This window comes from Puntigrus tetrazona, unplaced genomic scaffold, assembly GCF_018831695.1.
Source record: "Puntigrus tetrazona isolate hp1 unplaced genomic scaffold, ASM1883169v1 S000000962, whole genome shotgun sequence".
NCBI classification, from domain to species: domain Eukaryota; kingdom Metazoa; phylum Chordata; class Actinopteri; order Cypriniformes; family Cyprinidae; genus Puntigrus; species Puntigrus tetrazona.
Genome location: NW_025048557.1, coordinates 60,848 through 77,968, shown reverse-complemented (window position 1 = coordinate 77,968; position 17,121 = coordinate 60,848). Strand labels below are relative to the sequence as shown.

Genomic DNA, 17,121 nt, shown 5'->3' with positions numbered 1-17,121 from the left:
TGTTTTTAACTACTTAACTAATGCTCTTATCTTTAATGTAGCTCATTTTGAAGATATTTTTTTGTATTTCATTCATTACTTATCTAGTATAATGGCACTTAGTGTGCCTCACCTTAAAATAGAGCTTTGCAGCAGCTTTGCTTGCAGCCATACCACCCTGTTCACGCCTGATCTCGTCTGATCTCGAAGCTAAGCAAGTTGGGCCTAGTTAAGTACTTGGATGGGAGACTGCCCTAGGAATACCAGGTGCTGTAAGTTTTGGAGTTTTCACTGCTTAACATCTAATACACTGTGGCCCATGATGTAGTCAAAGTTTGACCAGCTCTTTGCTTTCCACTTACTGCTTATTTAATTCAATTGCCTTCAAAGTAGCTGTTCTTTAAACAGAGTTTGACTGTTTTTAACTACTTAACTAATGCTCTTATCTTTAATGTAGCTCATTTTGGAAGTATTTTTTTTTTTCTTTAATTCATTACCTTATCTAGTATAATGGCACTTAGTGTACCTCACCTTAAAATAAAGGCTTTTTGCAGCAGCTTTCTCTTACTGCCCATACCACCCTGTTCCATACAGATCTTGTCTGATCCTCAGAAGCTAAAAGCAGGAGTTGAGCTTAGTTAGTACTTGGATGGGGAGACTGCCTAGGAGCCTGCCAGGTGCTGTAAGTTTTGAGTTTCACTACTTATCTAATACACTGGCCTTGAGTGTATTAAAAAGATTTGGCAAGCTCTTTTACACCACTTACTGTATTTAGATTCGAGTGCCTTTAAAGTAGCTGTGCTTTAAACAGAGTTTAACTGTTTTTAACTACTTAACTAAATACTCTTATCTTTAATGTAGCTCATTTTGAAGTATTTTTTTTTTTGTGTGTTCATTCATTACTTATCTAGTATAATGGCATAATGTACCACACCGCTTTAAAATAAGAGCTTTTTGCAGCAACTTTTTAACTTACAGCCGCATACCACCCTGTTCCACGCCTGATCTCGATCTGATCTCAAAAGCTAAAGCAGGAAGTTAGAACTAGTTAGTACTTGGATGGGAGGCTGCACAGGAATACCAGGTGCTGTAAGCTTTTGAGGATTTTTCACTGCTTATCTAATACACTGGCATGTAGTGTGGCCAAAAGTTTGACCAACTCTTTGCTTTCCCTTACTGCTTATTTAATTCAATTGCCTTTAAAGTAGCTGTTCTTTAAAAGAGAGTTTGACTGTTTTTAACTACTTAACTAATGCTCTTATCTTTAATGTAGCTCATTTTGAAGTATTTTTTTGTATTTCATTCATTACTTATCTAGTATAATGGCACTTAGTGTGCCTCACCCTTAAAATAGGGAGCTTTTGCAGCAGCTTTAACTACGACCCATACCACCCTGTTCACGCCTGATCTCGTCTGATCTCAGAAGCTAAGCAGAGTTGGGCCTAGTTAGTACTTTGGATGGGAGACTGCCTAGGAATACCAGGTGCTGTAAGTTTTGAGTTTTTCACTACTTATCTAATACACTGGCCCATAGTGTGGTCAAAGTTTGACCAGCTCTTTGCTTTCCCTTACTGCTTTATTTAATTCAATTGCCTTTAAAGTAGCTGTTCTTTAAACAGAGTTTGACTGTTTTTAACTACTTAACTAATGCTCTTATCTTTAATGTAGCTCATTTTGAAGTATATTTTTTTGTATTTCATTCATTACTTATCTGTATAATGGCACTGAAGTGTGCCTCACCTTAAAATAGGGGCTTTTTGCAGCAGCTTTTAGAAACTTACGGCCATACCACCCTGTTCACGCCTGATCTCAGAAGCTAAGCAGAGTTGGGCCTAGTTAGTACTTGGATGGGAGACTGCCTAGGAATACCAGGTGCTGTAGGTTTTTGAGTTTTTCACTACTTATCTAATACACTGGCCCTTAGTGTGGTCAAAGTTTGACCAGCTCTTTGCTTTCCTTACTGCTTATTTAATTCAATTCCCTTTAAAATGGCTGTTTGTTCTTTAAACAGAGTTTGACTGTTTTTAACTACTTAACTAATGCTCTTATCTTTAATGTAGCTCATTTTGAAGTATTTTTTTTTGTATTTCATTCATTACTTATCTAGTATAATGGCACTTAGTGTGCCTCACCTTAAAATAGGGGCTTTTTGTAGCAGCTTTGAGCTTCATGACCCACTACCACCCTGTTCACGCCTGATCTTGTCTGATCTCAGAAGCTAAGCAGAGTTGGGCCTAGTTAGTACTTGGATGGGAGACTGCCTAGGAATACCAGGTGCTGTAAGTTTTGAGTTTTTTCACTACTTATCTACAATACACTGGGCCCCATAGTGTGGTCAAAGTTTGACCAGCTCTTTGCTTTCCCTTACTGCTTATTTAATTCAATTGCCTTTAAAGTAGCTGTTTTTAAACAGAGTTTGACTGTTTTTAACTACTTAACTACATGCTCTTATCTTTAATGTGTAGCTCATTTTGAAGTATTTTTTTTTTTTGTATTTCATTCATTACTTATCTAGTATAATAGCACTTAGTGTACCTCACCTTAAAATAGGGGCTTTTGCAGCAGCTTTTAGCTTACGGCCATACCACCCTGTTCTACAGCTGATCTCAGAAGCTAAGCAGAGTTGGGCCTAGTTAGTTCTTGGATGGGAGACTGCCTAGGAATACCAGGTGCTGTAAGTTTTGAGTTTTTCACTACTTATCTAATACACTGACCCTTAGTGTGGTCAAAGTTTGACCAGCTCTTTGCTTTCCCCCTTACTGTATTTAATTCAATTGCCTTTAAAGTAGCTGTTCTTTAAACAGAGTTTGACTATTTTTAACTACTTAACTAATGCTCTTATCTTTAATGTAGCTCATTTGAAGTATTTTTTTTTTTGTATTTCATTCATTACTTTATCTAGTATAATGGCACTTAGTGTGCCTCACCTTAAAATAGGGGCTTTTTGCAGCAGCTTTAACTACTTACGTGCCATACCACCTGTTCATGCCTGATGATCGTCTGATCTCAGAAGCTAAGCAGAGTTGGGCCTGGTAAGTACTTGGATGGGAGACTGCCTAGGGAATACCAGGTGCTGTAAGTTTTGAGTTTTTTCACTACTTATGTAATACACTGGCCCTTAGTGTGGTCAAAGTTTGACCAGCTCTTTGCTTTCCTTACTGCTTATTTAATTCAATTGCCTTTAAAGTAGCTGTTCTTTAAACAGAGTTTGACTGTTTTTAACTACTTAACTAATGCTCTTATCTTTAATGTAGCTCATTTTGAAGTATTTTTTTTTTTTTGTATTTAATTCATTACTTATCTAGTATAATGGCACTTAGTGTGCCTCACCTTAAAATAGGGGGCTTTTTGCAGCAGCTTTCTCTTACGGCCATACCACCCTGTTCACGCCTGATCTTGTCTGATCTCAGAAGCTAAGCAGAGTTGGGCTTAGTTAGTACTTGGATGGGAGACTGCCTAGGAATACCAGGTGCTGTAAGTTTTTGAGTTTTTTCACTACTTATCTAATACACTGGCCCTTAGTGTGGCCAAAGTTTGACCAGCTCTTTGCTTTCCCTTACTGCTTATTTAATTAATTGCCTTTTAAAGTAGCTGTACTTTAAACAGAGTTTGACTGTTTTTAACTACTTAACTAATGCTCTTATCTTTAATGTAGCTCATTTTGAAGTATTTTTTTTTTTTGTATTTCATTCATTACTTATCTAGTATAATGGCACTTAATGTGCCACACCTGCAAAAATAGGGGCTTTTTGCAGCAGCTTTTGCTTACGGCCATACCACCCTGTTCACGCCTGATCTCGTCTGATCTCAGAAGCTAAGCAGAGTTGGGCCTAGTTAGTACTTGGATGGGAGACTGCCTAGGAATACCAGGTGCTGTAAGCTTTTGAGTTTTTCACTACTTATCTAATACACTGGCCCTTAGTGTGGCCAAAGTTTGACCAGCTCTTTGCTTTCCCTTACTGCTTATTTAATTCAATTGCCTTTAAAGTAGCTGTTCTTTAAACAGAGTTTGACTGTTTTTAACTACTTAACTAATGCTCTTATCTTTAATGTAGCTCATTTTGAAGTATTTTTTTTGTATTTCATTCATTACTTATCTAGTATAATGGCACTTAGTGTGCCTCACCTTAAAATAGGGGGCTTTTTGCAGCAGCACAGCTTACGGCCATACCACCCCACGCCTGATCTCGCCTGATCTCAGAAGCTAAGCAGAGTTGGGCCTAGTTAGTTCTTGGATGGGAGACTGCCTAGGAATACCAGGTGCTGTAAGTTTTGAGTTTTTTCACTACTTATCTAATACACTGGCCCATAGTGTGGTCAAAGTTTGACCAGCTCTTTGCTTTCCCTTACTGCTTATTTAATTCAATTGCCTTTAAAGTAGCTGTTCTTTAAACAGAGTTTGACTGTTTTTAACTACTTAACTAATGCTCTTATCTTTAATGTAGCTCATTTTGAAGTATTTTTTTGTATTTCATTCATTACTTATCTAGTATAATGGCACTTAGTGTGCCTCACCTTAAAATAGGGGCTTTTTGCAGCAGCTTTCGCTCACGGCCATACCACCCTGTTCACGCCTGATCTCAGAAGCTAAGCAGAGTTGGGCCTAGTTAGTACTTGGATGGGAGACTGCCTAGGAATACCAGGTGCTGTAGGTTTTTGAGTTTTTTCACTACTTATCTAATACACTGGCCCTTAGTGTGGTCAAAGTTTGACCAGCTCTTTGCTTTCCCTTACTGCTTATTTAATTCAATTCCCTTTAAAGTAGCTGTTCTTTAAACAGAGTTTGACTGTTTTTAACTACTTAACTAATGCTCTTATCTTTAATGTAGCTCATTTTGAAGTATTTTTTTTTGTATTTCATTCATTACTTATCTAGTATAATGGCACTTAGTGTGCCTCACCTTAAAATAGGGGGCTTTTTGCAGCAGCTTTCGCTTACGGCCACACCGCCCTGTTCACGCCTGATCTCGTCTAATCTCAGAAGCTAAGCAGAGTTGGGCCTAGTTAGTACTTGGATAGGAGACTGCCTAGGAAAACCAGGTGCTGTAAGTTTTTGAGTTTTTTCACTACTTATCTAATACACTGGCCCTTAGTGTGGCCAAAGTTTGACCAGCTCTTTGCTTTCCCTTACTGCTTATTTAATTCAATTGCCTTTAAAGTAGCTGTACTTTAAACAGAGTTTGACTGTTTTTAACTACTTAACTAATGCTCTTATCTTTAATGTAGCTCATTTTGGAAGTATTTTTTTGTATTTCATTCATTACTTATCTAGTATAATGGCACTTAGTGTGCCTCACCTTAAAATAGGGGGCTTTTTGCAGCAGCTTTAGCTTACGGCCATACCACCCTGTTCACGCCTGATCTTGTCTGATCTCAGAAGCTAAGCAGAGTTGGGCCTAGTTAGTACTTGGATGGGAGACTGCCTAGGAATACCAGGTGCTGTAAGTTTTGAGTTTTTCACTACTTATCTAATACACTGGCCCATAGTGTGGTCAAAGTTTGACCAGCTCTTTGCTTTCCTTACTGCTTATTTAATTCAATTGCCTTTAAAGTAGCTGTTTTTAAACAGAGTTTGACTGTTTTTAACTACTTAACTAATGCTCTTATCTTTAATGTAGCTCATTTTGAAGTATTTTTTTTTTTGTATTTCATTCATTACTTATCTAGTATAATGGCACTTAGTGTACCTCACCTTAAAATAGGGGCTTTTGCAGCAGCTTTTGCTTACGGCCATACCACCTGTTCACAGCTGATCTCAGAAGCTAAGCAGAGTTGGGCCTAGTTAGTTCTTGGATGGGAGACTGCCTAGGAATACCAGGTGCTGTAAGTTTTGAGTTTTTCACTACTTATCTAATACACTGACCCTTAGTGTGGTCAAAGTTTGACCAGCTCTTTGCTTTCCCTTACTGTTTATTTAATTCAATTGCCTTTAAAGTAGCTGTTCTTTTAAACAGAGTTTGACTGTTTTTAACTACTTAACTTATGCTCTTATCTTTAATGTAGCTCATTTTGAAATTTTTTTTTTTTTGTATTTCATTCATTACTTATCTAGTATAATGGCACTTAGTGTGCCTCACCTTAAAATAGGGGCTTTTTGCAGCAGCTTTAGAAACTACGGCCATACCTCCCTGTTCATGCCTGATGTCGTCTGATCTCAGAAGCTAAGCAGAGTTGGGCCTGGTTAGTACTTGGATGGGAGACTGCCTAGGAATACCAGGTGCTGTAAGTTTTTGAGTTTTTCACTACTTATCTAATACACTGGCCCTTAGTGTGGTCAAAAGTTTGACCAGCTCTTTGCTTTCCCTTACTGCTTATTTAATTCAATTGCCTTTAAAGTAGCTGTTCTTTAAACAGAGTTTGACTGTTTTTAACTACTTAACTAATGCTCTTATCTTTAATGTAGCTCATTTTGAAGTATTTTTTTTTTTGTATTTCATTCATTACTTATCTAGTATAATGGCACTTAGTGTGCCTCACCTTAAAATAGGGGCTTTTTGCAGCAGCTTTCGCCACGGCCATACCACCCTGTTCACGCCTGATCTCTGATCTCAGAAGCTAAGCAGAGTTGGGCGTAGTTAGTACTGGATGGGAGACTGCCTAGGAATACTAGGTGCTGTAAGTTTTGAGTTTTTCACTACTTGTCTAATACACTGGCCCTTAGTGTGGTCAAAGTTTGACCAGCTCTTTGCTTTCCCTTACTGCTTATTTAATTCAATTGCCTTTAAAGTAGCTCTTCTTTAAACAGAGTTTGACTGTTTTTAACTACTTAACTAATGCTCTTATCTTTAATGTAGCTCATTTTGAGGTATTTTTTTGTATTTCATTCATTACTTATCTAGTATAATGGCACTTTAGTGTGCCTCACCTTAAAATAGGGGACTTTTTGCAGCAGCTTTAGCTTGCGGCCATACCACACTGTTCACGCCTGATCTTGTCTGATTGCAGAAGCTAAGCAGAGTTGGGCCTAGTTAGTACTTGGATGGGAGACTGCCTAGGAATACCAGGTGCTGTAATTTTTGTTTTTTTTTTCACTACTTATCTAATACACTGGCCCTTAGTGTGGTCAAAGTTTGACCAGCTCTTTGCTTTCCCTTACTGCTTATTTAATTCAATTGCCTTTAAAGTAGCTGTTCTTTAAACAGAGTTTGACTGTTTTAACTACTTAACTAATGCTCTTATCTTTAATGTAGCTCATTTTGAAGTATTTTTTTTTTGTATTTCATTCATTACTTATCTAGTATAATGGCACTTAGTGTGCCTCACCTTAAAATAGGGGCTTTTTGCAGCAGCTTTAACTGACGGCCATACCACCCTGTTGGCGCTAGAGAGCACATAGGAGTTTGTTGGCTGCAGTAAGGAAAGAGAGGAAGGCTCTCCTCCATTTTGGTGTAATTTTTTTGTGTTTGTATTTTGCTTTTTCTTTAGTTTAAGTTAGTTTTTTGTTGTTTTTTTTCAGTTATAAAACCACCCAACAGCAGCTTTGTTGTTTCTTTCATGCACCTTCCTGCTTACATAGATGATGAGGATATTTTAAATAAATTAGAACAATGGGGAGTAACTCCCTTATCTTTGATTAAAAGAAGGGTGTATCCGGGCACTAACATAGAGGATGGCACTCGCTTTGCAAAGGTGAGGTTCCCAAGAGAGGTGGTCTCATTGCCATATAGCACAAAAATGGAGACAGCGGAAGGGCCACAATATTTCCGGGTGATACACAGTCACCAGGTGAAAACTTGTCGGCTGTGTATGAGTCCGGATCACATGGTAAAGGACTGTCCAGAGTTCAGGTGCTACAAATGTGACGGGAGAGGCCACTTTGCAAGGGACTGCAATGCTGTTAAGTGCCTGGATTGCCGAGAGGTTTTAGACAAATGTAATTGCTGGATCGAGAATGAGGAGGATGAAGAGGAGCAGGTGGCGGGCAGGTGCATGAAGGAGATACAGAAATAGATCAAGAGGAGAAACTACAAAAAATAATGACATTAAAGAAGGAATGGACAAAAGGAAAAAGAATTGGAACAAACACGTCAAAAGGAAGAGAAAGAGATAAAGATGGACAGGACTATAGACCAAAAAAGTGTACCGGACAGAGCAGAACAAAAGGACAACGAACAGAATATGGAAATGGATAAAGGAATGGAAGAGGAAAATTCAGCGAAATCAAGTAAAAGGAGAAGACCAATAAAGGTAATGCCAAACATTGAAGTAGCTAAAAAAAGACTGGTTAAAAAACAAAATGTGGATAAAAATGAGGCGTAAAGGACTTAAAGGAGATGGAATGAAGAAATGGTTGTCATGAATGTCATTTTAAGAACTGTCTTTTGGGTTATGGTTTTAAGAATGGTTGCTTTTAATGCTAGAGGGTTAGTGGATATAAGAAAATTTGAAAATGTCAAGGAAATGTGTAAAAATGAGGATGTGATTATGTTGCAAGAAACTAACTGGAAAGAAGTACATATAAGTGAAGTAAGGAAAATATGGAATGGGAAGATTTTGTATAATAATGGTGATGATAGAACTGGAAGAGGAGTTGCAGTACTAATAAGAGAAAGCAGTGATGTAACATGTAATGTTGTTTATAACGATGGAGTTGGAAAATGTATGGCGTTTGAAATGGAATATGAAGATAGGAAAATACTTGGTATAAATATACATGCACCAACAAAGAGAAAGAGAAGAGGAGTATTACAATGTTTTACGAAAATGTATAAGGAAATATAAGGAAATTATTATTATGGGGGATTTTAATGTTGTGTTTAGTAAACTGGATATGGCTGAGGGAATGACTTTTAAGACAGACACAGGACGAAAAGAGTTAAAATTGTTGATGGAAGAAAATAACTTGATTGATGTATGGAGGGAAAGGAATGAAAAGAAAAGGAATTTTCAAGAAGACAAATAGTGGGTAATTTTATGTGTAAAACAAGAATAGATTTCATTTTATGTACAAGAAATATAGAACGGTTTTTAGGGAAAATAAGGTATAAAGAAACAACTTTAAGTGATCATAAACCTATTTTTATGCAAATAGATTGGAACATAGTGAAAAGAGGTCCGGGAGTATGGGTTTTAAACACTGAGGTTCTAAAGAATCAAGATTATGTTTTAAGTGTACAAGAGATCATTACAAGGGAAAAAGAAGACGGAATGTATAGAGAAGATAAAAAAAGAATTTGGTGGGAAAATGTGAAACATGAAATCAGAAAGTTTACAATAAAATACTGTGGGTTGGTGCAGAGATGTAAAAAAGAGAAAGGAAAGAGAAATAAGAGAACAATTAGAAAAGGAAATGAATAAGAATGAAAAGACTTGCAAAAAATTAAGGAAATGGAAGAAGAATGTAAAGAAATAGAAGAAAATAAATATAAAGGGGCAAGATTAAGAAGCAAAGCAAAGTACACAGTGGAAGGAGAGAAATGTACAAAGTTTTTCTTTGACTTAGAAAAAGAAGAGGGAGTGGCACAGACAATCAAGGAACTAAAAAATGAAAATGGGGATATGGTGGAAACAAATGAGGGATTTTAAAAGCCATAAAAGAATATTATGAGAAGTTATTTAGGGCAGAAGGAGTAAGCGATAAAGATAAAAACAAGTTACTAAAGAAAATTAAGACAAAAGTCGGGAGGAGGATAAAAAGAGTGTGAGCAAGAGATAAGTGAGGAAGAAATAAAAAGAGCAATAAGTGAACTGAATAAAAGGAAAAGCCGGGCCTGGATGGGTTAGGGAATGAATTTTACAAGATATTTAAGGATTTTTAACCGGTATTTTAAAAGAAGTGTATGAAGAGATCTTTAGGAAAGAGGAAATGAATCAGAGAATGGGGATGGGATTAATAAAACTCATATATAAGAGAAAAAGAGAAAGTAGACTTAAAAATTACAGACCGATCACAATGCTGAATACAGATCTGAAAATTTTAACAAAAGTTTTAGCCAACAGACTGAAAGAAGTAATGCCATCTATAATTGAAACAAATCAAGTGTATGGAGTTAAAGGGAAAGATATAGCGGACACAACGATAAGCATAATAGACAGAATAAGGTATATGAAGAAAAAAACAAAAAGGATATGTAATCAGTTTGGATTTTGAAAAAGCTTTTGACAGAGTGGAACATGAATATTTATTTGGAATTTTAAGAGCGTACGGGTTTGGTGAAAATTTTGTCAAGTGGATTACGATTTTATATAGGGGAGCAATAACAAGAGTAAAATGTAATGGTTTTTTAACAGAATGTTTTAAAATTACTAGGTCAATAAGGCAAGGATGTCCATTATCAGCGCTCTTATATTCACTAGTAGCAGAACCACTAGGATTAGCAGTAAAAACAGAGGAAGACATAAGAGGAATAAGCATTGAAGGAAGTGGGGGAAATGAAAAAATATTTCAATATGCAGATGATACAACCATAATTGTTAAGGATATAGAGAGTGTTAAAAAAGTAATGGAAGTGGTACAGACGTTTTGTAGGGGATCAGGAGGCAAGATAAATGAAGAGAAAACGGTATATATGAGATTTGGAGGAGTGGTTGGTGTAACGGATTGTTTTAATTTTAAAGAAACGGAAGAAGTAAAGATTTTAGGTGTTTTAATGGGAAAAAACGAAAAAAATGTTAAAGAAGTAATGTGGGAAGAAATACTAGGAGGAATTGAAAGAAGGCTAATTTTTTGGAAATTGAGAACGTTAAGTTTAAAAGGAAAAGTTTTAATTTTAAATGTGCTAATGGTGACAAAGTTGTGGTATGTTTTGTATGTGACTGCAATGCCAATGTGGGTGGAAAAAAGGCTGAAAAAATGTTTTTTAGATTTTTTATGGAATGGCAAACCGCCAAGAATTTCATACAGTACATTAATAGGAGAGGCAGGGAAGGGAGGGATGGGATTAATTGATGTGGAACAAAGAAAAAATAGCTTAAGAGTGAAAATAATAAAAAAATACCTAGATGAGGGAAACAAAGCAGCATGGAAAAAGACAATGGAATATTTTTTAAACAAATGTGGCAATTTTAATTTGGGAGACAATATTTTATGGATGAAAACTAAGAATTGGATGGTGGAAGTGTTGCCAGATTTTTATAAAGAACTGATGAGCGCCTGGGGGAAATTTTTAATTAATGTTAATTTTAATCCACAAGGTCGAGAGAGCATTTTAAATCAGCCTTTATTTCTAAACAATGGCATTTTAAACCAAGGGAAAGAGATTTTTTATAAGAAATGGTGGGATGTTGGGATCACAAGAATCAGAGATGTTTTATATGAATTTAAGGAGGGTTTTTACCAATGCAGCACATAATAGACATAATGGAAGAGGCTAAAGAGGATTTTAATAAAACAGAAATAAGAAATAAATATGAAGTAATAAAAGAAGCAATACCCAAAGAGTGGATAAAACAAATAGAAAACATGGAAGAAGAGCAGCAAGAGAAAGAGGTATTTGTGAAGTTGGGAGAAAAACAATTTTATTTTAAAGAATGCACGGTCAAAATGATTTATGATTTCTTTAGAGAGGAATCTTTAAGAAACCTGTCGTCAATATGTATTGGGTACAGAAATTTGAAGATCTTAAGGAAGATGACATTTGGAATAACATGAAAGGAAGAATGATAGATGCACGACTGGAAAGCTTAGAGTTTCTTATTAGGCACAAAGCGGTTTTTACTGATGTTTTATTGAAAAAATAGGAATGGAACCAAGTGAAAGATGTAAAGTCTGCAATGCTGAAAACGAAAATTTTTTTACACTTGTTTTTAAATTGCAGAGAATTGGACATTTTAATGAAACCTGTAAAAGACTAATCGAAATGTTAAGAGGGGAACAAAAAGAGAAAAAAATAGAATGGAGCAGAGTGATATTGTTGGGTATAGAAGAAAAGTGTAAACACAAAAAGATGATAAATTTGATTGTCATGCTAATGAAATGTGCAATATGGGAAAAGAAGAGCAGAGGCAAAAAAAACAGGAAAATGTAATAGATGTATGGAATGTTTTCAAAAGGAAGTTTGAGAAATATGTAGAACATTTACATTGTTATTTTATGCAAGAAAACAAATTGCAAGACTTTTACAAAGTGTTTGATTCAGATATGTACAATGTTTGTAAAAGTTTGATTTAAAAATGCCAGTAACAGAATGATTTTGATGATGTTTTTCTTTTTAGTATTTAATGTATTTTATTTAATTGAAGAAAATGTAAAAATACAAAGTGTATAGAAAGAGACTTGCTGTACTGGATGGACTAAGTGATGAATTGTAAACTTTATGTTTTTATCATATTTTTCTAATAAAAAAAAAAAAAAAAAAAATTCTCGTCTGATCTCAGAAGCTAAGCAGAGTTGGGCCTAGTTAGTACTTGGATGGGAGACTGCCTAGGAATACCAGGTGCTGTAAGTTTTTGAGTTTTTTCACTACTTATCTAATACACTGGCCCTTAGTGTGGTCAAAGTTTGACCAGCTCTTTGCTTTCCCTTACTGCTTATTTAATTCAATTGCCTTTAAAGTAGCTGTTCCTTAAACAGAGTTTGACTGTTTTTAACTACTTAACTAATGCTCTTATCTTTAATGTAGCTCATTTTGAAGTATTTTTTTTTTGTATTTCATTCATTACTTTAGTATAATGGCACTTAGTGTGCCTCACCTTAAAATAGGGGGCTTTTTGCAGCAGATTTCGCTTACGGCCATACCACCCTGTTCACGCCTGATCTCGTCTGATCTCAGAAGCTAAGCAGAGTTGGGCTTAGTTAGTACTTGGATGGGAGACTGCATAGGAATACCAGGTGCTGTAAGTTTTTGAGTTTTTTCACTACTTATCTAATACACTGGCCTTTAGTGTGGTCAAAGTTTGACCAGCTCTTTGCTTTCCCTTACTGCTTATTTAATTCAATTGCCTTTAAAGTAGCTGTTCTTTAAACAGAGTTTGACTGTTTTTAACTACTTAACTAATGCTCTTATCTTTAATGTAGCTCATTTTTGAAGTATTTTTTTTTTTTTCATTTCATTCATTACTTATCTAGTATAATGGCACTTAGTGTGCCTCACCTTAAAATAGGGGCTTTTGCAGCAGCTTTAGAAACACGGCCATACCACCCTGTTGGCGCTAGAGAGCACACAGGAAGTTGTTGGCTGCAGTAGGGAGAGGAAGGCTCTCCTCCATTTTGTGTTAATTTTTGTCTTTGTATTTTGCTTTTTCTTTAGTTAAAGTTAGTTTTTGTTTTTTTTTTCAGTTATAAAACCACCCAACAGCAGCATTTTTGCTTGCTGGAGGGTGGTTACGCCTTTTTATTTTCTCTTTTCTCCTTTTTTCAATGGACGGATTAACGGCAAACGACACTGGACTGGCACGAGGAACAAGCATGGCAAAGCGACTCTGGACTGTACGAGGAAGAAGCATGGGAAAGCGATATTGGACTGGCACGAGGAACAAGCATGGCAAACGACACTGGACTGGCACGAGGAAGAGGCACGGCAAGCGACACTGGACTGGATGGCGAGACACACGTATGACAAACGACACTGGTCTGGATTACCGACAACGAGAAGAACATGGAAAAAACCTAGACACAAGAGACAAGTTTGGCAGAAGAAGATATTTAAAGGAGGCGACTGTGATTGTGAATGTGGAGAATGTAAGTGAGGTGAGAGCTGTGGATATTATAAAAGCGGTGACGGATAAATGTGGAAATGGGAATATTTTTGGCGTTAAGACCAAGGCAAGGAAAAGAATATGAACTTACAATGGAAAAGGAAGAAGCATGTGAGGAATTGACTGATGGACTTTTAATAAAAGGGGTGAACTGCGAGATAAAAAAATTGCAAAATAGAGATTACGTTGTTTCCTTCATGCACCTGCCCGTCTATCTTGATGATAATAAAATTTTAGGGAAATTGGAAGGATGGGGAGTTAATCCCATGTCAAATGTTAAAAGAAGATGCTACCCGGCACTGACATTGAGGACGGAACAAGGTTCCTAAAAGTTAGATTCCCAAAGAAGTGACATCGTTGCCATATAGCACAAAGTTGGAAACAGCCGAGGGGCCGCAGTATTTTAGGGTGATGCACAGCCATCAGGTGAAGACCTGTAGGCTGTGCATGAGCCCAGGACACCTGCTTAAAGAATGCCCAGATTTTAAGTGCTATAAGTGCGAGGAGAGGGGACATTTTGCAAGAGATTGCAATGCTGTCAGATGCCCGGAGTGTCATGGAGTTTTAAATAAATGTGAATGTTGGATGGAGGGAGAGGAAGGAGGTAGGGAAGATCGGATGGGCGGACAGGTGCATGAAGGAAACAACGAGGAGGAAAGACAAATTGATGAAGAACAAGAGGAAGAAGGACTACAACAAAAAGAAACAGAAGAGGAATCAGACAACATAGAGGAACGTGAAGGAGAAAAAGAGAATGACAAAGACAAGGAACAGACAACAGAACAGGACACTCAGTGGACGGAAATGGAAATAGCGGACAGTTTTAAAACTTTTCTAGATGATGTGGAGAGAGATGGACAAGGAATAGAAGTTCAAAGCAAAGAAATGGACAGTGAAGAAGAAACAAGGACAAACAGTATGGGAAAAGACAGAGGGGAGAGAGGACAAATAAGAAGGAGAACAATAAAGGTAAAACCAAACGTGGAAAATGCAAGGAAAAAATAATGACAAGTGCAAACAGGTATGAAGCGTTAAGAGGGCTGGAGGGAGAAGATGGAGAATAATGGTTTTAAGTATTTATTTTTCTTTTTTTAATGGTTTTTAGTTGTGTTACTTTTAATGCAAGGGGACTGATGGACATGAGAAAGTTTGAAAGAGTGAAAGAAAAATGTAAAGGAGAAGATGTTATCGTTTTGCAAGAAACAAATTGGAAAGAGAGTGTGATGGTGGACTATAAAAAGAAATGGGATGGAGATATTTTGTATAACAATGGAGATGGAAGGCTTGGAAGAGGAGTGGCTTTTTAATGAGAAAAAATGTTTTTAATTCAAGCAATGTAGTGTATAAAGATAAGATGGGGAAATGTATGGTGGTTGAAGTAAATTGTGAAGGACGTGAACTGATTTTAGCCAATGTACACGCACCAACAGAAGAGAAAAAGAAAAGAAAGAGTTTTTAATGTTTTAAGAAATATTGTAAAGAAGTATAAAGAAATAATAATGATGGGGATTTTAATACTGTTTTTAGCAAGCAGGATATGGCGGGAGGAATGGTTTTTAAATCAGACACAGGGAGAAATGAATTAAAGGAACTGATGAGAGAAAATAACTTAATAGATGTGTGGAGGAAATGAATGGAGGAAAAAGGAGTTTTCAAGAAGGCAAATAGTAGGGAACTTTATTTGTAAAACAAGAATTGATTATGTGTTATGTACAAGAAATGTAGGGAATTTTATTGAAAAAATCAGATATGAAGAAACCAGTTTTAGTGATCATAAGTTTTTACGTTTTAAAATAGATTGGAGCAACATGCAAAGGGGTCCGGGAGTATGGATTTTAAATACAGAGATTTTAAAGAATGAAGACTATGTTTTGAAGGTTAAAGAGGTCATTGAAAAGGAAAAGGAAAATGAAATGTATACAGAGGATAAGAGAATCTGGTGGGAGAATGTCAAATTTTTAATCAAAAAATTTTCAATCAAATATTGTAGTACTTTGAGGAAATGCAAAAGGTTCAAAGAAAGAGAAATAAAGAAGAGTTTGGAAATTGAATTGAATAAAGAAAATAAAGACATACTAAAGATAAAGGAAATGGAGGGAAGACTGAAAGAAATAGAAGAAAAAGAATATGAGGGGCGAGGTTAAGAAGCAAAGCTAAATATCTTGTGGAGGGTGAAAAATGCACAAAATTCTTTTTGATTTGGAAAAAAAGAAAGGAAAGCTGATATTATAAAGGAAATACGAGGGAAAAATGGAGAAATTGTAGAAGGTAATGAAAATATTTTAAAAGAAATAAAGGATTTTTATGAGGATCTGTTTAGTGCAAGGGGCGTGGAAGAGAAGGAAAAAAAGAAACTGCTGAATCAGATAAAAGCAAAAGTAAGTGAGGAAGATAAAAAGATTGTGACCAAGTAATCAGAGAAGAAGAGATCGAAAGAGCAATAAATGAACTGAATAAAAAAAGAGTCCGGGAATAGACGGTTTGGGAACTGAATTTTATGTATGTTTTAAAGGGGTTTTAACAAAGATTTTAAATGAGGTTTTTAAAGAAATTTTTGAAAAAGAAGAAATTAATGAAAGAACGAGGATGGGGTTAATGAAGCTGGTATATAAAAGGAAGGGTGAAAAATAGATTTAAAAAACTATAGGCCAATTACAATGTTGAACACGGATCTTAAAATTTTAGCCAAGGTTTTAGCAAACAGATTAAAGGAAGTTATGCCAAGCATAATTGAAACAAAACCAAGCATACGGAGTGAAAGGAAGGGATATAGATGACATAAAAATGAGTATAAGAGATACAATATGGTACATGAAGGATAAAGGTGAAGATGGATATATAATTAGTTTGGACTTTGAAAAAGCTTTTGATAGGGTGGAACACAGGGGTATTTGAGGTTTTAAGGAGTTTTGGTTTTGGGGGAATTTTATCAAATGGATAGAGATTTTATACAAAGGGTGCTTTAACAAGGATAAAATGTAATGGGTTTTAACAGACTGTTTTAAAATCACAAGATCAATTAGGCAGGGTTGTCCGCTTTCAGCTTTACTTTATTCACTTGTATCAGAACCATTGGGACTGGCTATAAAACAAAAAGAAGGAATAATAGGTATAGAAATTGTGAAAACAATGAAGGGAAGGTTTATCAATATGCTGATGACACAACGATAATTGTAAAAGGAAAGGATAGTGTCAAAGAAGTTATGAATGTTGTAAAAGAATTTTGTAAAGGATCTGGGAGTAAAATAAATGAGGAGAAAACAGTATATATCAGATTTGGGAAAGCTATGATTTTAACGGATTGTTTTAACTTCAAGGAAGTGGAACAAATTAAGATTTTAGGAATTTTAATGGGGAAAAATGAGAGAAAAGTAAGAGATGAAATGTGGGAGGAACTAGTAACAGAAATAGAGAGAAGGTTAAACTTTTGGAAACTGAGAACACTAAACTTAAAAGGGAAGGTTTTAATATTGAATGTTTTAATGGTTTCTAAGCTGTGGTATGTTT

General features: G+C 35.9%; 1 non-coding gene and 10 pseudogenes across 1 annotated transcript; all 11 read left to right on the top strand.

Annotated features, from left to right (window-relative positions):
• Positions 1–1,353: 1,353 nt before the first annotated feature.
• LOC122336157 lies at positions 1,354–1,474 on the top strand (annotated as a pseudogene).
• Positions 1,475–1,754: 280 nt separating this feature from the next.
• On the top strand, positions 1,755–1,863 carry LOC122336138 (annotated as a pseudogene).
• A 1,478-nt stretch (positions 1,864–3,341) lies between these two features.
• LOC122336078 lies at positions 3,342–3,460 on the top strand (annotated as a pseudogene).
• Positions 3,461–3,742: 282 nt separating this feature from the next.
• On the top strand, positions 3,743–3,861 carry LOC122336167. Its single transcript, XR_006249109.1, has one exon. It is a non-coding gene; the product is annotated as a 5S ribosomal RNA (ribosomal RNA).
• Positions 3,862–4,136: 275 nt separating this feature from the next.
• Positions 4,137–4,251, top strand: LOC122336162 (annotated as a pseudogene).
• A 274-nt stretch (positions 4,252–4,525) lies between these two features.
• LOC122336158 lies at positions 4,526–4,634 on the top strand (annotated as a pseudogene).
• A 278-nt stretch (positions 4,635–4,912) lies between these two features.
• On the top strand, positions 4,913–5,031 carry LOC122336087 (annotated as a pseudogene).
• A 277-nt stretch (positions 5,032–5,308) lies between these two features.
• Positions 5,309–5,427, top strand: LOC122336046 (annotated as a pseudogene).
• Positions 5,428–6,089: 662 nt separating this feature from the next.
• On the top strand, positions 6,090–6,208 carry LOC122336121 (annotated as a pseudogene).
• A 668-nt stretch (positions 6,209–6,876) lies between these two features.
• On the top strand, positions 6,877–6,995 carry LOC122336148 (annotated as a pseudogene).
• A 5,646-nt stretch (positions 6,996–12,641) lies between these two features.
• On the top strand, positions 12,642–12,760 carry LOC122336034 (annotated as a pseudogene).
• Positions 12,761–17,121: the final 4,361 nt, after the last annotated feature.